Below are 26470 nucleotides of genomic sequence, written 5' to 3'. Positions count from 1 at the left end.
CACTAAAGAAACTCAGGTGTATGAAGTGGAGGTATTGTTCGTGGGATGATTTACTTGTTTTCAGTGAGAATAAATCCGAGTTTATGGAATTAAAAAACTGCACCCACCATGTGAGACCGTCTAACTCACCATTTGATTGAAAACATCCTTGATACTTGATAGGGTTCCTCTCTTCATAGACGGGATTCGAACCCAGGTCTTTCTAACCAAATAGCTTCCCTGTACTAACTGAGCTAAGGACGCACCCCTTCCTTCGAATACTGTAAATTAAATCTCCATATCTGGAAAAGGATAGGTTTTTTTGCTTAATTTCAGGATAGATATACTATTTTTTGGAACTATTGGCAGTTATAGTTGCTTTTTTACTAGAATCTCATTCGCCAAATGCTTTAAATCTACTGTACATCAAGGCTGCTGAGAAGTAAGTAATCAAGTTCCTGAGCACCACAGATCAGACATGCTACTGAACTTTTCCAAGCTTTCAGGTGTCAAACATAAGCAGGGAGGTGGTCTCACAAGGGAACGAAAATCTCCGACGACTTCATCTACATTTTTTATTGAAAAAGTAGACAAAAAAGATTTACTACCACTAGACTCTAATCCAATATTTTCAACCAAAAGACATCCTGGCTACTTACTGACAGGGAGAAGGCGCTGAAATGAAGCAGTTAATCACAAGTTGGTCAAATTTATATTATATATAAATTTCAAATTCGTCGTTTTACAATCTGAAATTTAAGCAGTAAAAGTCCAGAAAGAAGCAATCCCTATATTCGCATCATGTATAGACAAATGAAATGGTTGTCCTTAAGTTTGTATTTTTTTCCTCCTTTGACATGACCAGCGCATAACCGGATCAAAAATGATGAGTCAGTATAAAAATAAACCTTCCGCAGCCTCCTTTTTACTTCCCAAAGGAAGCAAGGGACACTTTAACCCGACTTTCTGGAATTTGGTATACCTAGCTACCCTTGCCATAATAGCCATGTCTATTATCAAGACTTGCTAGATAAGGCAATATTCCCAACCCAGGTTCGTTCATGTTTCAGAGTCTTTGCTGATCTGGCAGATTAAATGCATGAATTCTTTAGGAATAAAAATCCTTCAAAGAACCACTAACTACAGAATCAGCAAAAAATAAGCTTTAAAAAAAATACCTCTGGTCGGAGAATCGAACCGTTTAAGACTCTTCTGACAACGACATGAAAGTTAGCAAGTTACGTAAGCCTTACAATAAATATCATTAAACTCTACATTTACTGGTAACATAAACAATTGTGAGTCAGTAAAAACACTTGCATAGGTAATTAGTTTATCTGATCGCAATACTTGAGTAGGAAAGTTATTATTTTTTTCATAATTATTTTTTTATTATGAATTTTTATTATGAAAAAATAAAAATTCTTATGTGACCAAACTGGTTATTTTGTTATAGAACATAAATAATTTGGTTTCTCATTAATCTTATTGTATTACAACACTACATAATGTTTCATTTGTATGCAATGCTAAGTATCGTGAATTTATCGACCGCTGAAAAAAAGTTTAAAAATATGCCGAAACTCCAAAATCAATACATTACAAATGGTAAGTAAAGCTGAGGTTGAACAGGAAAATCAACATTTGAATTTATTATCGACCACACGTACAGTTAACGTATTCTTCCCTTCTTCTCAATTAAGAACAGGGAAAGAATAAGTCTTTAATTTTTTTTTAAATACTGTAATTATCCGTTTTCTTTTCTTTTCTGGGAGTGTGTTATTTGTATCATTTCCCCTGTATTCTGATTAAGCGAACTTAGGTAATACAACTTGGATATTCGTCCTTTTCTCTAACTGGTCATATCACTACCTGCCTTTGATATTACATGCCGAGAAGCAGTTTCCTCTTGCAGTAGGAATGGAGAATTACTGATGTAGGAAGCACAGATTATCGAGTTGTTATATGTCTGTTAACAGCGGTTATAAGCGAGAAAATGTGAGTTTGTTCCGCTTCCGCACTTTAGCACGGTAACACTTTGAAAACGGAACCTGTTAGCGTGTTACTGATGACCTAATCACCTATACGGATTTAATTACAGATATTAGTGAATCCTTACTGACAGCATAACATATTGTGAACACACTGATAACATATTTCTTAGGTTGTTCTCATCCCGGTCCACTCTCCAATTTTTCATACTGAATGCTTTATCTAAACAGATAATTTTATTTACGATTTGTATATTTTGTAATTTGTCAAATGACTGTTTCACTCAGTTATTTTAGGACTCTGAGGAACGCTGCTATAACAGGAGTGGTTGCACAGATTTAGTACTGTTGTTTGCGACAATTACCGGCTGTCTCGGTAGTTTCAATGTGTGTTAGTCTTTCAGACACATTTGGTAAAGAACTTCCATAACCGATGCCTTAACTTACGATTTCCTTGCTATTCTTGTGGTATAGATATAACCATTATGAATTTCATTGCTACCAAAATGCAATCCCGGCTTATTTCTTTAAGGAACGATCCTGTTTCCCTTCTCCCTCAGTTTAGATAACAAACAGGTTACCAAATTCAGATTTCTCTTGTTCTACACCTATAGCCTGTCTCTCACACACAGATTCATATCCACTTAAACCTAAAAAAAAAATAATTTTTCGCCCAAGGAGCAACTTCTTACTTCCACAGCTCCTAACACTATATAAATAAACAACAGCCCATCGAAAATAGAGTAATCCGGCGAACTAGTAACATCACTCTGATATTCACTCTTCTTACTCCCATATGGACATCTTTTTTCATTATGTCTATATTATACATAAAGCATCTCAATAGCTCGCTATTGAGATGGCTTCCATAATCGCCATTGCTTCTCTTGTGGAAGCAATGGCGATTGTGAAAACCATCTCATTATCTTGCTTCAAGCTTATTAAACCAAACTTTCATTTCCTCTATCCTTATTTCACTGTTTATTGAAAGATACTCACTCACTTCCCTCCCAAAAGACTATATCACTCAACTGTTTAGTCCAGACATTAAAAAAGTCCTTTCTGCTCAATTTATTGTCCATATACAACACTAATAGATATAGCTTTGTCAACCTTCATGTGTGTGTGTAGTAGATATTTAAAACGGGCTACAGAGATAGATATTTTACTATCTTCTGAAAAACAAGTTGCATGCTTGAGAGAATGGTGCAACAAAATACTACATAATTATGTTCGACATAATATCGATTCTGGACACTGTTGCGAATATTCAAGTATTCCAAGATTAAGTGGGGTTGGTCAATCTCCAATTGATTTTTGAATAATAAAAATGAGAAGCATTATGAATAGATATTTGATAAATAAAATAGAACATAAGAATTCGAGCCAAGAAGTCTTTCGCTACGGTTTTATATAGTGGTAAAGTACGTAATCATGCAAGCCATTTTAATATATCTGAGGAGTGTTTAATTTCTGTAATTTCATTTAATTTTCACGCAGTTTCATTGCACGTGCTTTCTCATTCGGTTTTGGAAGAAATGCTGGCCCAGCAGAAACGTAGTATTTAAAGCTTTTGATATGAATTATTTAAATTTAGAAGCTCTAATGGACCAAGGAGAGGATGAAGTAACATATTTAAGCAGTTGCACGGCCCCAAAACGTAATACACCGTTATTTTTTTTTAATTTCGCTACGATAATGGAGAAATGGGAATCAGGGCAATCTCCATAAGAGTTAGCTAAAATGTGAGTAGTATGTGGAAATATTAGTTAAAATTATGCAGAAATGTGTTTAAATAATGTTGAGAAGCAGACGTATGGTTTCCAAATCTCATTCCAGAGTTCCTACAATTCTAGTGTTAAGTGTCAGTAGATGCTTGGAATATATCACTCTGAGCAGCAAAGGGAGAGTAATCTTTTAACTGAGTGAATTGGCAGATGTGTTTTCTTTTCTTTTCTCCTGAAAAAAGTTAGCTTTTCTCTATGCAACATATCCCAAGAACACAATTCAGTTTTTTCTAAACAAACCAGCTGTAGTGCGGTATGCGTTTAGACGCATCCACGGCATTAGAAGCCCTTTTCGTTCAATTCGAAAACCAAAACTTTATAAAACCGGTTGCAGGCCAGTAGAATGGGAGCCACTCTGACCAAGATAAGATAAGGAATCGTGACTCGATTGGTTGTTGAGATGATAACGTCGTGGGTTTGGAATATTTCTGGGGACCACCTGTGTGTAAAGTCACGTTGTTTGTTTGGTTCGCGTATGGAATTGTGGGTATGGGAGCCAATCTGAACAAGATTAAGATAAGGAATGGAATCGTGGTGTGAATGTTTGTTGTTATTAGATGAAGATAAGTAACGTCAATTGTTAATTGTAAATAAGTGACGTGATTTGTTAGTTGTAAACGAGTGGCTTTATTATACATAATAAATAACGGAAAAACTCACGTAGAAATATTATTTAATAGTATAATTTTCGCCTGTGTGTCACAGGCATCTTCAGTACAATTGAGCACAAAATTAAACACTAACTGACAATTCCAAAAAGCGCCACCTAAGTAGCTGGTGTAAGATAACTAAAAAGGTCAATAACTTTCCTAAAAAAAAAAAAATAAAAATTAATACAATAAAAAGTTAGGAAAGATTAGCTGATTTGTAAAGTACTATCTCCCATGAAGGGGATAGACGTTTATGGGAGATAGTACTTTACAAATCAGCTAATCTTTCCTAACTTTTTATTGTATTATTATTATTTTTTTTTTTTTAGGAAAGTTATTGACCTTTTTAGTTATCTTACACCAGCTACTTAGGTGGCGCTTTTTGGAATTGTCAGTTAGTGTTTAATTTTTTGCTCAATTGTACTGAAGATGCCTGTGACACACAGGCGAAAATTATACTATTAAATAATATTTCTACGTGAGTTTTTCCGTTATTTATTATGTATAGTTATGTCTACTCACGGTTTACCTCTTTTAAAACAAGTGGCTTTATTGTTTTGAATGGAAAATGAAGATATATTAGTGGATGAGAATTCGTGCAATAATTGGTGGGATACTATACACAAATTAGGCGTAGGGTGAATGGGAGAAGCGACGTCAGTGTCTTGGATGTGTATTGTTATGAGTTGTAGATAAGTAAATGGTTTGCGTATGGCGTTATGGGTGACGGTAGTGATAAGATAGAGTTGGGAATGTTTGGAATTTCACTGGGGGCACCCTTTCTGTCAGGGACATCACATGGTGTTTGGGGAACATATGTCTCTGTGAAATCACGTGGTATTTTGGTTTAACTATGGAATTGTGTGCGATGTTTTTGAGATAAGATATCTTGGAATCTTCCCAGAGTGACACTTTCAACGATAATGACATCCATCATTATCGTCAAATTTTGTCTTTGGATGTCTATAGATCACAGTACTAATTTTCCAATACAGTTTGGGGCATTTCTTTCCTGTTAAAGGTGAGAATTCTTAGAGTAGAGTCGTGATGGCGGCAGTCATTAGGTTTTCGGAATAATATAATTATATGCTGGTGTCCCTCAAACACACATCATTTTTTTCCATAGCTCATGCATATTATATTCTATATTCATATTCTAAAGACTATGGGAATTCTTAGAGTATGGTGGGGTCTAGTGGCAGGAGAGTTTATGCTGTTCTGAATAATTTAATTATATGCTAGTGTCCGTCAAACACACACACTTTTTTCCCATAGCTCATACATATTATATTCTATATTCGTATAAGACTATGGGAATTCTTTCTAGAAATTCTAATGATAATTTAAATTCTTAGACTTTCCAGAATGGCTCTTCTAAATGCGAATATTCTAAAAATGATATTCCAACATAGCTGAATTTTATATCCACAGTGCAACACAAACACTCACATACAACAATATTTCTTTAAATAACCAGAACATATAGTTGACTACATCGTTTAGATTTCCACCCATTTGGTTCTGTTCGTTTTCATGGAGATGACTCATTAATTTCCGGTCTTATTTTCGAACATCTTTTCAGACTATGGAACTATAGTTAGTCATTTTGTATACAACTAATTACATCCTGTATTAGAAGACTTGTAGTATTGTTCAAAAGGTATAATTTCCCACATTTTTCCCTGCACTTCTAGACCCTCTCTGATTACTGACATCATGGAAGAAAAGTAAACTCAGTGCTTGTCTTTCTGTTAATCTCATTTATTTCTGGTCTTCGTTTTTGACTTCTATCACACTATGGAACTGAGTTTAGTCTGTTTGTATTAATCACATCCCGTAATATATGTGTTGGAGTATTGTTCAAAAGGTATCATTTTCCCGTGGTTGGCTATTTCTCAAACACTTACATATGACTAAGTGACTAGCATTCACATGATTGTGATGACACATATCCTAAAATTATTCATTCCTGATTAAAGATTTTATACACTGATTGTTTTCAAGTAGATGGCTTGTTTGTTTGTTTACATCTTGTGTAGCTAGGAAACTGGAATTTATTTCAAATGAATATTAGCTCTGTAATATATACTTTGTTAATTTCTATGTTACCTTTTATTTGACTGTAATATTATTAACAAATTGTGTTTACTGAATCTAACATTCAGAAATTAAATAAAGTGAAAAAGACAGTATTTTTATCCTTATTCTTCTGATTTAATATTTGCACTGATGTTCATAGTATATGATTTGTCACTGGTGTTTGCGTGTAACTCATTTTTTTTTCTCCATGTGACATTTCAAAACAAGTTGAAGTATGGTTTTTACATAGTTCAAATATGCAAAACTCATTTCCATTAGTCCTAATTGATTGTTATTGTCGGGCTGAGAGGGCTTGTCCTCTCAGCCCGACATTTAATTGACAGTAGGGATATTATATATATATATATATATATATATATATATATATATATATATATATATATATATATATACATATATATATATATATATATATACATATATATATACATATACATATATATATATATATATATATATATATATATATATATATATACTGTATATGTATACAGGGTGTTCGGGATAAATTTGACAGTTTCGTAAGGAAAGAGAAAATCTTCTTTGTATCTATTAAATTTAATGAATTGACAAAAAAACATTACAGGCAGAGTTAATTACAATACTATCAACAAGATTTACTCAAAATAACCACCATTAGCATCGATCACAGCTTCAATTCTGCTTCGGAACCTCGAACAAGCTGATGCTACAGTCTCCCTGGGAAGGGCCGCAAAAACTGTTTTAATTTTATCCATTAACTGGGCTTTTGTATTACTGGAAGTGCGATTGGTGTCTTTTTCAACTGCGCCCCATACAAAATAATCCATGGGGTTAAGGTCTGGGGAGTTTGGAGGCCAAACATTTGGACTGGTGAAGTCGTAGAAATTTTCAGCCACCCATTTTTGACTTTTTCCAGAGGTGTGGCAAGGGGCCGAATCCTGCTGCCATACATACGGCCTACCATTGGCTACTCTTGTTATCCAGGGCTTGACTACAGTTAGCAACTCCACGAACAAAGCCCGAATTCCAATGCCAGGGTTCTTCAACACCTGTTCCTGCAGATTTGCGAGGAATTCTGCTGTACGAACGCAATCAGATCGTCTGCTAGGGATCTTTCTTCTTGCTACATCCTCGTAGTCACCATTGCAAGTCTCTAGTTCATGCCTGATTGTTTTTACTGTATTCAGGGAGCATTGGGCAGCAGTCGTAATATCCTTATTTTGATGGCGGGCACGAATCATCATGATACAAGTTATTCTCTTCCATGATTCAGGTGGGTTCCAGCTATCCATCCTTTCTGACATCTTGTATATGAATGAAGAAGGGTCCAAACTTTTAAATGAAGAGAAGTGTGTGTTAATACATGTAACTTACGGAAAAATATAATTAATTATAAATATGTCAAATTTATCCCGAACACCCTGTATATATATACATATGTATATATGTATATATACTGTATATATATATAATTTTTTAACACAATTCTTATATCAGGTATTCTTTCCAATACAAAAATTATTTATTCTTATTTCAAATGAAAATTAGCTCAGAAAGAAAGAAAGAAAGAAAAAAAAATGTTTACCCTCAAATAAATATTTATGATCACAGCAAACAAGAAATTCATCAGCTTTTTCAAAGTATTGAAATTCATGCAAATATTGTTTTCATTATTTGGTATAATTTAAATGAAAAACCGATCTGGCTATTAAGTTCGTTAATGCTTTTTCTCTTCCAATGATGAGTATTCTTTGATATATGCATGTTGAGTCACTTCATATTATCTGAACACTGCTATACCTTTTTTCTACAGCAATCTTTTTAAGAGTTTTAGTAACATGCTGGTTTAAAATATCTAATGTCGCTCTGGAAAATAACCAAATTCTAACAGTTGTACTTTCAGTACCACTATTTGTTCTGGTCTGTTGGAGGTATCTACAGCTATGATAACAATTTTGACTTTTCAGGTGAAATCTTCTCCACTAAAATTCTGGCTATTAATTTAATACCTGATTCCTTTTGCTTCCAAGAGTTGATAGTTGCTTGAAATACTTGAGAGCTATCATGAACAAATAAGACTTTTAATTCACTGAGCGGATTTTCAAAAAAAACAAAAGAAAAAGTCTGGTTAGTTTGTGGCATGAAATTTCACAAAAAATAAAAAATACTTTAAAAAATCGCATTTCCCCTTCAAAGTTATCAGTAGGAAGTGACATCACTAAAAGATATCCTCAAATGATGACCTCACTCATCTCCACTAGCCTGAGCAGACATCTTTTGGGGATGAGGGGAGCATTGCAGAGAAGACTCCTGTCACCCTCTTGACTACTCTTCCACCACCCAACACTATTTTTTTTTCCATCAAGATAATTTCGGACATATGAGTGAGAGAACTATAGAAATATAGAATAGCCTTCAAGCTACAGAGATAAGGTATGCCCTATAATGTCATAAAGTAAGATAATCTCACATTAACATGTCCAACAGCATGTAGAAACATGTATGTGAATCATCGCACAAAAGTTTCATTTGGAAGGAATGGTCAGGGTTAAGGGTCAGGTAAACAGTACTATAATGAACAACGAACGACTCAAGTGTCTTTGCACTTGCATCAATTCTTTCATCCAGTGCAGATATCGTATTGTGTTGTGGGATTTTGTGTCCAGTAAAGTAAAATAATGGGTGAGCCACAAAAGTCATTGAAATTTTCTTTTTTCTGTAAAGTAGCATGATACAAAACTCTTCACATAGCCGTAAGAGGATGGAAACTGATTATTATTTTAGAAGACACGTACATTGTGATGTATTTATCCAGGACCACTTGGGAAAAGTTATGCAGGAAGTAGTGTGATATCCTCAGCTACTTGCAAAGAAGAGTTGACTACGAAATGGACCTCAGTGAGTGTTAAATTCTGAAATGCCCAGATCGGGAATTAATACTTGATACTGGAGCTGATAGAAGTAACTTTTTTTTTCTATTAGTTGTGAAGAAGCAGAGAGATTTTCACCAAAAATGTACGATATTGATCATCATTTACTATTTTTGGAAACTGAATTACCAGCTATTGTATCATAGGGAAATCTATCTCTAATCATTTAAATTCTACAATGGTAAAATTGGACTTTCAAGATTTCATCCAATTCAATAAATAAAGATTCTTTATTTTGGGACATTTACGAACATTTTACAAAAACTGTTGTGTATATTTGATAACAAAAGAATACACAGAATGTTTAGAGAGGCATGGTGTCATTTCCAGACTGACACAATATCAAATGTATGGAGCTCTGCTTATTATGGTATCTATTTTAAAAACTCTTTTGCATGACCAGCTAGTTTGATGTAATGTAACCAAGAAACAGTGAGTAACAAACATTTTATTCATCGAACTCTTTGGAAAATGTTAAAATTAAACTAAATATTGTGAAATATTTTTAGGTAAATACATTTTTCGAATTTTTCTCTGAATATACTTGCAAATAGTATTTCCGCAAAATAAAATATGCATCTATAAACTTAAATGAACAAAGATGTGTGCTTTTGTTGTTGTGTTTTTCCACAGTGGATTTTTTACTCAGTTATTCTGATTAGAAATTGATATTTAAATCCACAACTTCATTCCTTAATGCAATTCTGTTTAATTATTGTAAAATAAATCACTACTGTGAAATTAATGCCAGGGATGGTGGAAAAAGTGGTGAAAACTAATATCCATGTAATTGATTATTTTAAAAAAATTGTCTAATGCTACATATTGACATTGAGTTATCTGAAACGAATTCTAACAGTTCGGATAATCAAATATCCGAACTGTTAGAATTTGGTGGTTTTACAGTGAGACAGCAGATAATTTAACAAAAACACGTGACTTAAACTCTTAAACGTTGGTATAGAAAAAATGTTTGTACTCTCCAGATAACACAAATTCAAATTTTACCTTTTCCCACACAAAGTAAGATAAAAACACTCCAACTGCATGCAAAACATGTCACTGAGTCATCTGCACAAAAGGCTCATTTTAAAAGGAATGGTCAGGATAGGGCATAATAAGGGTAAACAGTACTGTAAGAAAAAACCAGAGTTGACTGACTTTGGACTTAAGGTAATTGTTCATCCAAGCTTCTGTATTGTGTTGTGGTGTTTTGTGTTTGGCAATGTAAAAATAATGGGTGAGCCACAAAATTATTTGAAAGTCTCTTTGTGAAAAGTTCTAATTGTTTAGAATTTTGTAACAGAAAGTTAACATAAAATATAAGATCAGAGCTAATAATCAGTGAAATAATAATAATAATATGAAAAAATAATAATTAAATGAGTATTTATTTGTGGTGCCATATGAAGTAATCAAAGAAGAATAATGCAGGAAAACGATTATGAAAAATTGATGAATTTTCAGTTATCATTGGTATAATTGATGTTCACTTTTTTTCATAAGACTTCAAATTTATTTCCTAAAGAAATTTGTATTTCTAATGGAATTATTTTAAGATATGCAATGCCTTGTAGTTGGAATGAATTACCTGAAAGAGTTAAAAAAACAGAATTCTTGGTTAATAAAATATAATCATCAGCTGAAGTGGGAAATTAGTTCACTATCTATAGACAAACTAAGAAATGGGATGATAGAATCAACATGCAAATATCAAATATTGCTCGCCAAGGGAAGAGAAAAATCAAAAACATTAACGAAGTTAATAGGGAGGCCTGTTCTTGATTTAAATGAAATTGGAAGTCCAAAACGTGAAAACATAACGTATATTTTTAAATGCTTTTGGAAACATAGCGAACGTTTCTGTGCTTTTAATAATGCTCAAAAATACATGTATTGGTCTCAAAATAATAAAAGTGTGACCAATAAGTTTACTGCAGTAACAAATTCCCAATGAGCACAAACGAAGGAACTTTCAGATGAGAGTCAGATTGTCGAAAACCACATGACAGCAATTCTGCAACCATGAGAACATTTGAAGAACAGTGCAAAATTAACAATAAGCAGATTACTGCCAAAATCATAAGATTGTATTTTTCACTTTATTTATTTTCTGTATGTTAGATTCAGTAAATACATTGTAAATAAAATTTTCACTCAAATAAAATGTATAAATTAGGATGAACAAATTGGATGTTGTTGATGTGTTATAAAAATTTAAGTAAGACCCTTTTTTCGTGAAATTTCATGCCACAAACTAAGCAAAGAAATTTCTTTCTTTTTTTTTTTTTGAAAATCTGCTCAGTGAATTAAAAGTCTTATTTGTTCATGCAAGCCCTCAAATAGAAACTATCAACTCTTGGAAGCAAAAGGAATCGGGTATTAAATTAATCGCCAGAATTTTAGTGGAGAAGATTTCACCTGAAAAGTCAAACTTTTGTTATTATAGCAGTAGATACCTCCAACAGACCAGAAAAAATAGTCGTACTGAAAGTAGGACTGTTAGAATTTGGTTATTTTACAGAGTAACATTAGATATTTTAAACTAACATGTTAATAAACCTCTTAAAGATTGCTGTAAAAAAAAAGGTATCATAGTGTGCAGATAACACCAAGTGAATCAACTTGCATATATCAAATAATACTCGTCATTGGAAGAGATTAATAAAATAAACATTAACGAACTTTAATGGCTATCAAAACAAGTTGAACTGTTGTTTTACATAGTTCAAATATGTATAACTCATTTCCATTAGTCCCAATTGACTGTTGTCCTCTCAGCCCGACATTGTTTTCACAGTAGAAAACATTAATAGCCAGACCCATTCTTCATTTAAATTATACCAAATGATGAAATGAATTTCAAAACTTTGAAAAAGCTGATTAATTTCTTGTTTGCTGTGATCATAAATATTTATTTGATGGTAAACAATTTTTTTCTTTCTTTCTGAGCTAATTTTCATTTTAAATAAGAATAAGTAATTATTTATTTGTATTGGTAAGAATATCTAATATAATTGTGATAAAATATAAATATTGCTAGCTACTGTGAAATAAATGGCAGGCTGAGAGGACAACAGTCAATTGGGACTAACGGAAATGAGTTATACATATTTGAACTATGTAAAACTAGTTCAACTTGTTTTGAAATATCACATGGAGAAAAATCATGTGAATTACACGTAAACACCAGTGGCAAATCATACACTATGAACATCTGTGCAAATGTTAAATCAGAAGAAAAAGAAAAAAAATACTGTCTTTTTCATTTTATTTAATTTCTGAATGTTAGATTCAGTAAACACAATTTGTTAATAATATTAGTCAAATAAAAGGTAACGTAGAAATTAACAAAGTATACATTACAGAGCTAATATTCATTTGAAATAAATTCCCGTTTCCTAGCTACACAAGATGTAAACAAACAAACAAGCCATCTACTTGAAAACAATCAGTGTATAAAATCTTTAATCAGGAATGAATAATTTTAGGATATGTGTCATCACAATCATGTGAATGCTAATCACTTAGTCACATGTAACTGTTTGAGAAATAGCCAACCATGGGAAAATGATACCTTTTGAACAATACTCCAACACATATATTACGGGATGTGATTAATACAAACAGACTAAACTCTGGTCCATAGTGTGATAGAAGTTAAAAACTAAGACCAGAAATAAATGAGATTAACAGAAAGGCAAGCATTGAGTTTACTTTTCTTCTATGATCTCAGTAATCAGAGAGGCTCTAGAAGTGCAGGGAAATTATGTGGGAAATTATACATTTTGAACAATACTGCAAGTCTTCTAATACAAGATGTGATTAGTTGTATACAAAATAACTAACTATAGTTCCATAGTCTGAAAAGATGTTCGAAAATAAGACCGGAAATTAATGAGTCATCTCCATGAAAACGAACAGAACTAAACGGGTGGAAATCTAAACGATGTAGTCAACTATGTTATTATTGTTATTATTATTAGACACCTCGAAGGAGTCCAAAGACTCATCGAGGGAGAGTGTGCCAACAGCATCGAACGATTGGTCCCCTTCCAACTACTAACTGCACTCAAACTTACCTAACTGAGCGATTAGTAGCAGAGGCACTACCAATCGACCATCTGGTTATTTACAGAAATATTGTTCTATGTGAGTATTTGGTTGTGCTGTGGATATAAAATTCAACTATTTTGGTATATCTTTTTTTAGAATATTAGCATTTAGAAGAGTCATTCTGGAAAGACTGAAAGAATTTAAATTATCATTAGAATTTCTAGAATGAATTCCCATAGTCTTTATAATACGAATCCGTATACCGGAATAAAAAAAAGCGTTAGCTGATTTAGAATACGAATATAGAATATATGTATGAGCTATGGGGAAAAAAGTGTGTGTTTGACGGACACCAGCATATAATTAAATTATTCAGAAAAGTGTGCTGCAACTAGAGCCTACTATACTCTAAGAATTCCCATAGTCCTCAGAATCTGAATATAGAATAAAATATGTATGACCTATAGGGAAAAAAAGATGTGTGTTTGAGGGACACCAGCATATAATTATATTATTCAGAAAACCCTAATGACTGCCGTCATCACGACTCTACTCTAAGAATTCCCACCTTTAACAGGAAAGAAATACCCCAAACTGTATTGGAAAATTAGTGCTGCGATCTATACTCTTCTTCTTCTTCTTCGCGTTATTCCCGCTTCCTATGCAGGGTGTGCGTGTTACTTAGATGCGACTACTTGTTAGTACTACTCCCAACCGACCCGTCGCCTGGTCTGCCGCTGGGGGGGGATATATTTTTGACTGTAGAGGTGTATGTTCACGGGGCCGGTTTGCCTGTTTGCGGGATGAAAAAACGCCAGATAAACTGGCGGAAAAAACCCTACTGACCGTGCCCAAGAGCGGCTAACTTGGCTATGCCTGAGGAAGATCCTCAAATTCCTCACGTCTACAACGGGAATCGAACTTGGGACACTCCTTCCCCAGTCATATGGTTGCGAAGCGCAAAGCCACTAGGCTAACCGCGCGGTCTTGTGCTGCAATCTATACCCATCCAAAGAAAAAACTTGTCGATAATACGGATGTCATTATCGTTGTAAAGTGTCACCCTGGGAAAATTCCAAGATATCTTATCTCAAAAACATCGCCCACAATTTCATAGGTAAACCAAAACACCACGTGATTTCACAGAGACATATGTTCCCCAAACACACCATGTGATGTCCCTGACAGAAAGGCCCCCCCCAGTGAAATTCCAAACATTCCCAACTCTATCTTATCACTATCCATCACCCATAACGCCATACGCAAACCATTTACTCATCTACAACTCATAACAATACATATCCAAGACACTGACGTGGCTTCCCCCATTCATCCTACCCCTAATTTTTTCATAGTATCCCACCAATCATGGCACAAATTCTCATCCCCTAATATATCTTCCTTTTCCATTCAAACCAATAACGCCACTTGTTTACAACTAACAAATGACGTCACTTATTTACAATTAACAAATGATGTCACTTATCTTCATCTGATAACAACACACATTCACGTCACAATTCCTTATCTTGATCTTGTTCAGATTGGCTCCCATACCCACAATTCCATACGCGAACCAAATGAACAACATGACGCCACACACACAGGTAGTCGCCAGAAAAATTCCAAACATTTCAAACCCATGACGTCACACATAATGATGTCATCATCTCAACAACCAACATGTCACGATTCCTTATCTTATATTCTTCTTGTTCAGAGTGGCTCCCATACAACTCAGGCCCATCACTCCTTGTCAATCGCTGACATTCTATGCGCTGACATAACTCTGTTCAAGTGATCCTTTTGGTTATTTCTTTGGACAAATCACTACACATCACAGCTGTGCACTCACTACATATCAAAGCGCTATACAGCAATACTAATATCGATTTTGACACTGCAGTATTTTATGACAATTAATAGCACATAAATAATAAATACCGCAATGAGCAAATGATCAGAACCCAGGAGCTCTGTTTTTTAGGCTGCATTTTTTTTTCTTTTAAGTTTGGTGATGTTATTATAGATAAAGTTATCCTCTCACCTAGTAGACATCACAAGCATATGAATAGTCTTCAGTAACAAAGCTTAGGGTTTCACCTACTTTGCCAGAAAGCTTCCATTATTCTGGATATTGTCACTCATGTCATGCAATAGAAGATAAAGAAATCTGGGATTGAACTATAATATCTCATAGAATAAGATGTGAATGCTTGGCTGTTGGTCATACGTAGGAATAAGATGTAGTGAGTCCTATCTGGATACGTAATTTACACATGTATGTATTTTCATTTTTCTTTTAACTTTTTTATAGCCACTTCTGGCTTTACGTGTCTCCCAATTTTTTCCATCTGTTTCTATCCTGAGCTTGTTGGTGCCAAAGAGTTCCAATTATTATTATCTCATCTGGCCATCTTCTTTGAAGTCTTCCAGCTAATCTTTTATATGGCCGCCACTACAGTAAAACGTTTGTCCATCTACAGGGTGTCCCAAAATTCACGCAAGAAGTAATTTTGATAGAAAACACAGGTTTTTAATTAAATATTGTAATTTCTTATTGATTCATAAAGTATACAGTATAGGATTATGCATGGAATAGATATCACGTAAATGGCCTCCACGGCTTTGCTGGTACATACGCACTCTTTTGTCGAAATTTTCCATGACCGTTTTGCATAAATGTGGCTGAATTTCGTTGACAGTGCTCAATTTCCTCCTTCAAGGCGTGGGTGGTCGTGGGCTTATTGGCATAAACCTTAGACTTCAAAAATCCCCAAAGAAAAAAGTCCAACGGCGTTAAGTCACATGATCTGGGCGGACAATTCTGATCACCAAAACGGGAAATTACACAACCAGGAAATGACTCATGCAGTAATTGAATTGTTTCTTGGGCTGTATTGCGTGTGGCACCGTCTTGTTCAAATCACATGTCGTCCACATCCATATCATGCAACTTAGGCACACAAAAAGATTATCATGTGGCGATAGCAAGCACCATTAACTGTTATTGCCTTACCAGCCGCATTTTCGAAGAAGAATGGACCGATGATGCCTCCAGTCCAAAATCCGCACCAAACAGTAACACGTCGTGGATGCATTTGTTTCTCAACAATCACTCGTGGATTTTCTGAACCCCAAATGCGACAATTTTGTCGATTAACGAAGCCATCAAGATGAAAATGAGCCTCATCGCTGAAGATGATTTTGTTAGAAAAAAAGCATCCACTTGTTGTTGTTCCATAATCCATTCAACGAACTCTCTTCGCTGTATGTGGTCATTTTTAATAACCCTGAAATGTCAGCTGTCACGCTGTCTTTTCCTTTTTCGTTGGCAATATTTTACCGGACAAATGGCGCTAAATTTAAATCTTGCATGAATTTTGGGATACCCTGTATTGTCCTTGGGTCTTGCAATGTGTCCCGTCCATTTCCATTTCTTTCGAAGTATGTTTTCTCCAATATATACAAATTTTGTTTTAGCACTTATTGCTTCGTTTTTGCTTTTATCTCTGAGTCTTATGTTTAACGGACATCTTTCCATTCTTCTTTCTGTTTGTTTTTTGCATTTTATCTATTTCCTTTTTGATTGGCCATATTTCTGCTGTTTGTCATAACAGGCAATACACGTTGGTTGAACAGTCTTGCTCTCTTCTCAGGTTTTATTTTGCTGACTAAAAATCTCTTCAATTTTCCAAAAGCTGCTCATCCCATTCCTATTATTCTTTTCACTTCTTCCATGGCACCTTGTTTCTTCATTGTTAACAATTTTTTTAACTATACTTGTATCTATGCATAATCCACATTCGTTACGTTGCATATTTTATTAAAGATTATTTTTAATTAGTTCCCGAAAAGGGAATATTCAATTAAATAATTCGATGAAATGCAACCAGCCTTCTAAGAACAACTTTAAAGGTGTTCACCACTTTTTCCTGATCCTTCTTTTTAAAACATTTTTCAATGATAACTTCAACTTGGCCAACAATAATTTACTTATAAAATGTAAATACATTTGTTTTACTTTTAATGATGAAAGAAGGAAAAGGGGAAAAAAAAGTAAAACGAACCTCCCATGCTTTGCAAAACGAGGAATATATGGAAAAAGATCTATTATTCATTCACCTGCCAGGAAAACATTTTAATAAAACCTGCAGGTGGTCTAGAGAGGTTTTCAAAACAAATTAGCAACTACGCAATAAACCTTCCATTATTATCCTTGATTTAATATTACACAAATCACGCAATTTTTCTTGCCTCTCTATATTTTGGAATATTGTATACAAATGTTATTCAGCCTTTTACTGCGCTAGTCTGTTAAATCAGTTCCAGAAGACTCAGAACTCATAAATCTTTTTTAAATTATAATCCGCGTCTCAATAGTGACGTGGACGCTTTTAAAAGTACATCAGAAAGCAATCTTTAATCTCCAATACCAGAACCTTCACCAGATCATCCATCACAGTCGGCTTAATGTTCTAGTCCGTATGACATCTCACGAGATTAAAATATTCTCTACCGTTTGAAAACAAATCACGTATCGTCATGGACTTGTGCATTTTCTTTAGACGATAACGAGCCCTCGAGTTTAGCTGTGATTTTGACTATAGATTGCTTCTTCGTCGATATGGTGGGGAGGTGATGTTGTACATGAGTTAAAAATAAAGTTGTTGAATAAAATAGGATAGAAGGATGTGGGATCAGATAATCAGCCCATCCACCTTAGCATTATCAACTGGACCATTTATACTCGAAGCAATCGTTGTCTCACTTCGTGAAACTCTGCAGGAATGTGTTGTGTTTCTAACAGTGGAGCAGTTCAGTTTTAAAAATAAAAAAAAATCTAATTGGTGTTTATTTTGTTTTTATTTCTGCACGTTTTTTCCATCAAACGTTTGTAGTTAATGAATGTAGCCAGCGATGGGAATAAAAGTCGATCATTCATCGAATAAGTGGAAAACCAATTCCGTACTCTAGCCTTTTCTAATGTTTTATTTCCTTGACAACTGAGAATTTTGTTCTTCCTAAAAAAAAGTGACTAACTTCCTCGTCCTAAATTAATATAATTGTTTTCAGAAACACATTGTTAGTTTAGCTACAAATCGATATATATAACACATTTCCCAGTAAGGCCGTGAGGCCTCTCGTGTGTGGAAGATATAGAAAAAAAATTATACGTAAAAAAGTATGAAATTATAAGTGACATTATTTCAAACGCAACCACTCAGTTTCCATTTATTCCAACTACGTCTAAAATGTCCTATAGTTTCGGCTTCATTTTGGACTACAATAATAATCCAAGTATTATGGATTTCAAATAGCTTTGCATAAAGAACTATACAATATTCAAACGTCCAAGTTTATTATAATTAAAAAAACAAACTTGTAGAATTCTATGAGATTTGAAAACATATAGTACTTCAATCAATAAAAACGGAATAATTATAATCAGAGTATTCAAAAAGTGAACTGAGAACTTATTCACCACTTGACAAATGTGGGTTTGACAAATGTTGGGAAATACAAATGTATTTCCCACATTATTCAAGTTTGAATAATGTGGGAAATATCAGAATGGGGAATTGGACAATGACACTTATTTGTGCCTATGGTCCCACAGAAGGTTCTATTAAGGTAGAGGTGGAGGAATTCTTTGATCCTTTAGAGAAAGCAACTGAAACAATGAAAAAGGAAACGTTGGTCCTTGTTGGGGATCTAAATAGCAGAGTAGGAAATGATTGTCAGACATACAAAAATGTTTTGGGAAAATTTGGAGAAAAGAGCAAAACTAATAATAATGGCAAATACTACTTGTTGGATTTCTGCGCGGGACATGGACTGGTTATTACTAACATCACGTTCCAACATACAAATGTGCACAAATTCACGTGGAGAGAAGAGGCAAGGAATAAGGAAAGTCTCATTGACTATATTATTGTTGATAGTGATGTTTTCTCCCTGGTGCAAGACACCAGAGTGTACAGAGGATTTGAAATTGGAAGCGATCACTACTTAGTCTTGAGCAGGATAAAATTGAATTTCATATTGAAAAGAATAACATGTAAGAAAGTTTTAAAGCGAATTAAAGTGGAGCAGCTCTCAGATGCGAACTGTAAATTAAGATACACAAAGATTATTGAAGAAAAAATGAAAGAGTTTGAGAACAAGAACCAAACCTTGGAGATTCAATGGCAAGCCTTGAAGAAAACCCTGATTGATTCAGCCAGAGAGGATGTGGTGAGGTTGTCTGCAAGGATAGAAAAATCAGGACTCCATGGTAGACACAGGAAGTTAAAGAAGAAATCATATCAAACGTTTCTGGCAAATAAGTCGGCTTTTGCTCTTAGAGAATACAGAGACAAATATAAGAAAGCGAAACACTGTGTAAAACTAGCTAAACAAAAGTCATGGGAGGAGTTTGGCAAGAACATAGAAAATAAATATCAAGAGGGTGGTAAGATATTCTGGAGGTTGTTGAATAAGCTTAGAAATGGAGGAAAGAGTGCTGTAAAAGGAGTTAGAGATGATAAAGGTGACATGAAAACGGGAGAAAAAGATATCCTTGAAGTAGAGAGTAATTACTTCGAAAAATTTCTAAGTGAAACAAGCAGTGATAGCACAGTGGTAAAAAAACACTCAACAGGGATACAGTCAGGAATATATATCCATACTTGAAGTAGAAAAATCCATCAAAGGCTTGAAATATGGAAGGGCAGCAGGAGTAGATGATATTCGATCAGAAATGCTGAAGTATGGTGGTATAAAAGTCTTACAGTGGCTGCACTGCATAGTTAAGAAAGCCTCGACAGAGGGACGAATTCCTGATGATTGGAGTAGAGCTCTAATAGTACCCATATATAAAAAGGGAAATAAAACTGAATGTGAGAATTACAGAGGTATTTCCTTACTGAGTGTTCCTGGCAAGATTTATGCCAGTATATTTGATAAACGGTTGAGAAGAATTGTGGAAGAAAATCTTCGTGAAGATCAAGCGAGATTCAGGCCAAATAGAGGCTGTCAAGATCAGATCTTCACTTTACGACAAATAGCTGAGAAAGCATGGGAATATAACAAAGATCTGTATTTTAGTTTTATCGATCTGGAAAAGGCATATGACAAGGTGCCAAGAGAGAAGCTATTCAATATGCTACAGTTATATGGTGTCAGTGGGGCATTATATCAAGCAATACTTAGTCTTTATTTCAGTTGCAAGTCAGCGGTTAGAATTGAAGTACAGGAAGATGGTTTAATGTTAAATCTGGTATGAGATAAGGATGTACATTATCCCCTCTGTTGTTCATTATCTATATGGATCACATTATGAAAGAAAGTGGTATTAAACATGATATCAGAATTGTAGACGTTAATGTCAGCTCTTTGCTTTATGCGGACGATGTTATACTTCTAAATAAATCCGCTACAAGTTTGTAAGATTCCCTGACTAAATTGAATAACTGTTGTAATTGATATAGTTTGAAGGTCAACAATAAAAAGACAAAGACATTGAAAATGGGTACAATCGTTGAAAATATCAACTGTGTTGTGAACGGAGAATCTGTGGAACAAGTAAAACATTTCAGCTACTTTAGGAACGATTTTTAGTAAAGATAGTAAATTAAATATGGAAATAGACAATAGAATCAACAAAGCTGGTATGTAGGAAGTCAATTGAATAACTTCATATATAATAAGAGAGAAATTAGTCAGAACACTAAATAAGCTGTATACAAGACAGTGCTCAAACGAATTTTAACTTATGGATCTGAGAGCTGGGTCAGAAGTAAAACACTTGACCAAAGACTAGAGACCGCAGATATGAGAGTCCTGAGAAAAATTAGAGGCGTGAACAGATGGCATCAATGGCAATATCATATTAAAAACGAGGATATCAGGAAAGAACTAGACATTGTCAGCATCCAGGAATGCGTTAGCAGAGCTAATCTCAGGTGGTATGGTCACTTAAACAGAATGGGCGAGGAAAGATTAGCAAACCAAGTGTTCTCTGCCAGGTTGGTAGGAAAACGACCCAGAGAAAGACTAGGATATAGGTGGATTGATACGGTACACAGTGCCTTAGACGATAGAAATATAAAATCTGATAATGTCGGGGTCTTGACAAGTAACAGACTGATTTGGTGAAAAATTGTAGTTAGGAAGTTAGTAATGATATAAATTTTTTATGTAGTACTATCATATCCTGTACACCCCTTGAAGGTACATGTCAGGAATTTGATGATGATGACATTTTAGTATAAATTAGCATTTCTACACTTCAAAATATCTAAAAATGCATTCCCATCAAGTAAATATTAACTTTCATTATTTTCTATGTTAATAGTATTAGGAGAGGAATTTCACTTGATTTTTTTCTGCTAACTTATAAACTTGCCTTTTTGCAGTTAAAATTATTTTTACCCACATCGTTCATCTTCACCGATTTCAGCCCAACGAACAAAAAAAAAATACAAGGTAACATCGCCAGATAAATGAGAACCAAACTAGAATTTATGGGCTAGCAGAGATCATCGTTGTATTTAGCTTCTAACATTTATTTCTTTTTTCCCTTCAAGACTCGTTTGAGTATCTATCCTTGTACAATTACAACATAAAATAGCGAAATTACACAATTTCTTTATTTTGTAATTAATCGGTTTTGGTTTTATAATACTATAACTAAGTAATTATGTACTTTAACTATTTTAATCGACGAAAACTTCAAAATGTAAATAATGGTTGCATTCAGCACTCTCCAGAATATTCTTTCCTGGTCCTTCCCTACAATTTTGCTGACAATGCTATGTCATTTACCTTTACTAATATCCTAAGTTATAACCATCGACTATTATAAACTAGTTTTAATAATTATAGAATGGTTAAAGATATGATCTGCTGTGTTTGTTAATGTACGTATTCCCTGGGGGTTTTGTAGAGTTTGAATTAAGGAAAGCTCTCATAAAAGACCTGCAAGACTTGTCTTCTCTTGAGAAGCCGTTATCGATGTTCTTGAAGTTCTATGCCTATTAGAACACAACCAAAGGGCTACTTACATCACGACGATATCTTCACATTCAGTTTAGAAAATTTTTGTTCTTTTTTTTTTCTTACAGTGAAATAAATACTCGTTCGTCATTTTTTTGTGTGATTTTAGTGTCTGATATAGTTCACTTGCCTGCATTTTCGCTGCCTGTTCCCAAAGCATTCAAATATAGGTTCAATTATATGTTCAGTGATATAGGTTAATTTATCAGTACTACGCTTGAAAATTATTTTAAATAAGTATATTAATGTTATTACTATTATTATTACTTGACACCTCCAGGGAGTCCAACGACTCATCGAGGGAAGGCACCTACTCCACTGTCTCCACCACTCAATTCACCAACGCCATCTTCTGCCCACTATACTAAATATTTTCACAAACATCCATGCCCACGGCGGGTTTCTTTATGTTATCCAAGAATTAATATTAATGCAACAGCAAAAATGTTATTTAGGATAATAATGAAAACTGAAATTAGTCCAGTGAAATTATTGAACAATGGTTACTCCCCTTCAACAAGTAGTCTTGTTTTGAGGTCATTATGAAACTTAGAATAATTAATTATTTGTAGTGATTCTCATTTTACATTGACTGCTTTTTTAAAACCCTGTGATTAGCTTAATTGCAATCATAACTCTAGACTTTTGCTATGCACCCTTCCTTCATCTCTTCTAGTTACTTACAGCCCAACAATTCAAACAATATTTGGTTTCCACTTAGAATTATTTTTTTTTATATTTCATAAACGAAACAGGAAGCAATGGAGTTTAAAAATTAAGTGAAGTAAGTTTGTAACCATATTTTAATAATTTGGCGAAAAACAGAAATATGCTGTATAATAATGATAATTTGAAGTTCTGTTTCATTGTATTAAATGCAGTGGGAGAAATCTCATTGCATTAGATGCAATGCAGAGCAACACATTGCATAATAATTCGATTACTCATTTTTAATTAAATGAATTTTCACTCTTATAAGGATTTCAACTTCTTTGAGACTGTATTATACAATAAAAACATGCACTTCACGATCTGTCTGGCTTCTTCATTTTATGGAAAACTCAAAATCACGAATTTGTACAAAGTAAATAAGCCACTTGAAACACATTGAGACCCAACAACTTCATTCATTCAGATAAGTGAATTTGAAATAAACGGAACAGAACAGTTTAAGATAATGAAACATATTTTCACCCGAAAAGTTCAAATTTCGGACCAATGTGTTGTGCTGTATTGAAATTTCCATATACAGTTCACAGTTCCTATAGTTATTCGTATAATTCAGAGAACAAGGACAATGTACTGGTCATTATACACATCTACAACTCCATTTTAATTAAATGCCAGCAGTCATCAGCAGAAGTCTTTGTCCAGGATAAACAGATTGTCCTTAAAAAAGGCAACAGATATCGATATTAGAAAAATTGTATTTTGTACCACTGCTGCTTTGAAGAAGTGGTCCGTTCCAAATATATGATTATTTTTGCACTATAATTCTCTTGAATCTCTTAAAATATTCCAAAATTATAGTAACCCTCAATTGCTAAAACGTTACATTAGTATTATTCAAAATCCCTGTCGACATTCTTAAATTGTTAACAAGTATCAGAACAATGTATGCATGATTTCATTTATCGACGCATAGAGAATTGTCCCGAACTTCGGGTTTTAAGGGTTCTGAATACTGCTATTCAGGGCATTAATCCAAATCACAAGGAAAATAGTCCATTCTGAGATGAAGGATTTTTGTAGAATCGAGCACTTTTCAAACTCCCCCCCCCCCCTCAAAAGATCCCTTTAAACAACTAATCTTGGTTTATAAGAATGAATGGGCTGTACAACAAATGGTAGAATTACTGTCCCAGGAATTTTGCATTGGTTGCTGTTAATGAGGGACCCTCTCTGAGGACTGCGAACACCAGTAAAGGGATTCGCAGTCCTGCAATCAAAAAGACAACAGCATTGCTTTTCTGATTAACATTCACTTGATCTTTGTATCTAATATATTGCTAAGCGATTAATCTATCAAATTTCAGCGCTGAACAAAAACAGGTAAAGATACATGACAATGAGAGCTGTTTGTTCATTATTTATTTGAATCCATTCTGGCTTCAAGAATGCCTAGGCATCTGCAAATGCTTTTTATTCATTTGAAAAGACTAATCATATTTACTGTGTACGACACCGAATTAAGGAATACTTACAGGTCAATTCAAATATTCATTGCTTGAAAGTACAAGAAGGCGCCACTAATTTATTAATAAAGTCCCATTGTCTTTGTGCCCTATCCTGTTAACTGAAAAGAATTAGCTCGAATATTCTAACTCAAAAATATTGCTTCTCTATAAAAGATTCATATAAAGACAAAACATTTACGCTGAACTACCTAATTACAGTTTTAAATTATAAAATATGCCTGTAGTTAAAAGAAAAGTTTTCTGAATTTGATGAATTTCAAATGAGAGAGGAAAGTTAGGCTGAAATTTATAAATGCCGGAGCTGACAAAGACACAATGCCTTTAGGTAAATTACATGGGCAAAGATGAGCTAGCGTTCCCAGCAAATAATTATCTGATAGACATCTTCACAAAAGCCTGAAAACCCAGAACATCCACGAGATGGGAACAAGCTAGAAGCTGTCAGTGACAAGAGCGGTAGGCTGTAATGCAGCCAGTGGGTTGGATCGTAAGAGCATTTGTTATATTTTTAGAATAAACAGCTGATTTGCAAACAGAGCTTTGAGAAGTTAGTTCATTGATTTTATTTTTTCTTCATATTTTTCTTTCCTTGATTTGTAATGATTAATATTCTAAGCAATACTAATTATTTGTTTTCTGTTGGAGATTTTATTGTGAAAAACTAATGAAATCATTTGGCTCTGATATATATATATATATATCAGAGCCAAATGATTTCATTAGTGGCGTCAACATTTCTATAATTAAGCATTTATAACTATTTTAGATGTGGAGGAGGAGGATATAAAATAAATACTGTTTTTCTTTGAGTGTAGTTTTACACTCAAAATAGGCTGAAAGAAAATACGCAATATACAGACACAATATATCAGCTAAAGTTGCTTCACCCGTAATAGGAACCAATTAATAAACTCTCATATACAAAGAACATAGAACTAAATATATAAAAACAATAAATGTTATGAGTTCACCAGTATGTTTTGATAGTTGCAATATTCATGTTCTTCAAAGTAAACAGGAGCTAAGTTTTTTTTTCTTTTACCTTACAGTTTATTGGAATTTGCTGTCGACGCAACTAAGAATATGAGACTAGTGAGTCATTCATGTCTCTCCATGTTCTCTCCTAGTCTGTGTGTTTTGCAGAATAAATCTAAAAAAAGGAACGTGATTTATGAGCAAAATTATGGAGAATTCTGATGCGTGATCGAAGTTCTATGAATACAAAAGACGTAAAGTATTTTAATCTATAGATTCTCTGTCAGATTTTCTTTACTGTTCGTTGAAAAGACAGACGAAGTAAACTTCGATCAGACAGTTGTGACCGATTGCTGTATTGATGCAAATAATGTTAGATTAAAAATATTTAGATGAAGATTATCTGCCTAGTGTGTGTGCGTGCGCGCGCGTATATATATATATATATATATATATATATATATATATATATATATATATATATATATATATATATATATATATATATATATATATATATATATATATATATATATATATATATATATATATATCAAATTACGTTGTAATAACTAAACATTCTAAGTGTTTCGTTTCCAAACAAAAATGGGATCATATAGAGGATATTACATTCATTATTCAGTATTGCTTTATTGGAAACACCCGTAATCCTGTGTGGGTTGTTTATCACATCGGAAAAAGTCTTAATGTGCAACATATTGCTAGTGTACTGCATTCATTTATAACGCACGATAATATCAAGAGACATTGTTAACTAAACTG

Source organism: Typopeltis vanoorti, chromosome 16 (assembly GCF_054136105.1).
Source record: "Typopeltis vanoorti isolate ZY-2024b chromosome 16, IOZ_Tvanoo_1.0, whole genome shotgun sequence".
In the NCBI taxonomy this organism is placed as follows: domain Eukaryota; kingdom Metazoa; phylum Arthropoda; class Arachnida; order Uropygi; family Thelyphonidae; genus Typopeltis; species Typopeltis vanoorti.
The sequence above is the reverse complement of the archived record's forward strand: the minus strand, read 5'-3'. Positions refer to the sequence as shown.